Source organism: Microtus ochrogaster, linkage group LG7_11, assembly GCF_000317375.1.
Source record: "Microtus ochrogaster isolate Prairie Vole_2 linkage group LG7_11, MicOch1.0, whole genome shotgun sequence".
NCBI lineage: Eukaryota > Metazoa > Chordata > Mammalia > Rodentia > Cricetidae > Microtus > Microtus ochrogaster.
In genome coordinates this window covers 3,412,639-3,415,222 of record NC_022032.1, presented here as the reverse complement: position 1 = coordinate 3,415,222, position 2,584 = coordinate 3,412,639, and positions in this window count along the sequence as shown.

Genomic DNA, 2,584 nt, shown 5'->3' with positions numbered 1-2,584 from the left:
TATCTACCTATCCTACCTACCTATCTATTGATCCTACCTATCCTATCTACCTATCCTACCTACCTACTTATCTTACCTATCTATCCTACCTATCCTATCTACCTAACTATCCTACATACCCACCTAACTATCTATGGGATGTGTGTGCTCACATGTGTGTTTTATATCTACAAGTTTTGTTTTTGAACAGTGTCATGCCGGTTGACCTTAAACTTTGTATGTAGCCTAGGACAACCTAGAAGTCCTGATGCTCCTGCCTCACCTTCCATTGCAGGTGTGTGCCTGGTTTCTGTGGTGCTGAGGATCAAAGTCAGGGCTATATGTGTGCTAGCTAGGCAAGCACTGTACTGATCTTGAGCTATAGCCCTGATTCTCTTCCTTTTGGCCTAATATAGAAATGTTTTTAAAGGGTTTCTAAGCTGGACATGGTGGCACGTGCCTGTAACCCACGCATTCTGAGGCAAGTCTGTGGATCTCTGATTCTGAGACCATCTTGGTCTACACAGTGAGTGCCAGGCTAGCCAGTAGTGAGGCCTAGCCACCCCTCAAATGTTTTCTATAAAAATATGACAATTACATTTAAAAGTTTAAGAGGAGAAACCTTAAAGCTGTGTTGCCAACAAGACAGTGACTGATTCAGAACACATTACACTGCCCAAGATGCCAATTTCTGCACATCCTTCATTTTTACATATTGTACACGTTATACACAAATGTACATATATGTGTATATATCTTAAGTTATTTTTTGAACTAGTAACATGATTTTAAACTTACAGAAGAGTTGTAAACATAGCAGTGCTCCCGTGTGCCCTTCATCTGCCTTTCCCTTGTTTTGACATCTTACCTAACGAAAGCATTTGTCGAAATTAAGAGTTCATCTTTTATAGTGCTATTAATATTAGCTACGATAGCAAGCTAAAGTAGATATTTTATTAATCTGTTTATTAGCATCCTTTTAGCCATTCTGGATCCCATCTCGCATCTGGTTGTCTCAGTTGTCTCCACTCCGTGGCGCTGTACCATGAGGATAGCTGGTGTTGTCGCGTGTTTCCAGTGTGCTTCCCTTTGAGCACTCTGCTGAGGTGGTGTCTCTAGGATGCTCCACTGTAAGCTTACCCTGCTTTCCTTTCTAATTACTGAGTATTTGCTAGAGATACTTTGAGACTATGCAAATGTCCTGTTTTTGCTTAGAGTTTGCCTCTCCTACTATCTCCTGGCAGATCTTGCTTGTGGCATTTACTACTGTGGCGTTCAAATGGTGATTTTTCTATTTGTTTCATTTCTTCTATATTTAATAATTGGAATTCTTCTGGAAGGAAGAACTGTGGATTCTGGATTTATATTTTTAATTATATCAAGATATTCAGGATAGGTACAAACTCAAAACTTAAAGATATAAATCGTGTTAATTGATTCCAAATGGCCAGTATCAAAGAAAAAAGCAATGTTGGTGACTTGTCTTTGAAAATATAATGAATTTAAGATGAAAATAGTATTTATGATTTGTAAAATTTATCTGACTTTTGACTTAAAATTGATTTGAAACTGAAAATTTTTCTTTTGAAATTTTACATCTAGACTTTTTTAAGGTGTCTAAATTTATATTACTTTGGGGGTCATTTTTGTCAAATCTTGAATAAAGTTACCTACACCTGGCATGATAAACACACTGTTTTCTAACCCTTTGTTCAGGTAAAATCCCAATATAAACACCCAGTCAGCTCTAAGGAAGTCTCTGAGCATCATTCTGTTTGTGCATGCTTGTTTAAAATGCTTCTAAAAATAAGGTTTGCAGAAACAAAAACAACCAACAGTAAAGGAAAGGGGTTTGAAAACAATGCTTTAGTTAGTTGACACAAATAACCTTTAAGTTAATTGGATTTTTTTTTTTTTAGGTTGAAGGGCATAGATTAAGTTGTCTATTAAAAGACCTTGTGAGGATAGATAGTTGATAGAGCTTTCTTTGCTTTTTCTTTGTTTTTTGTTTTTTGTTTTGTTCCAAGACAGTCCTGGCTGTCCTGGAACTCTGTAGACCAGGCTGGCCTTGAACTCATTAAGGTCTGCCTCATGAGTTTAGGGCCACTGAAATGGCTCCGCAGGGAAAGTCACTTGCCACCAAACCTGAGGACCTGAGCTGAATGCCCAGGGTCCACACGGGGGAGAAACTAGTTTCCTTCTGACTTTATGTGTACATCATAGCATGCCCCTCCCACATTCAAAATGAGTATTTTAAAAATCAAGTTATTTTATGTGCCTGAGAGTTTTGCCTGCATGTGTATATGTTCCATGTTGTGTGCCTGTTGCCCTTGGAAGTCAGAAGGCATCAGATCCTGTGGAACTAGAGTTGCAGTTATTAGCCTTCATGTGAGGGCTGGGAATTGAACCCAGGTCCTCTGTAAGAGCAGTAAGTGCAGGGGCTGGAGTACTGGCTGCTCTTGCAGAAGACCCAGGTTCTGTTCTCAGCACCCACATGACAACCTACAACTGCCTGTAACTCCAGTTCCCTGGAATCAGACACCTTCACACCAGTGCACATAAGACGAAGTTAAAATAAATAAATAAATAAAACCCTTCATAATTT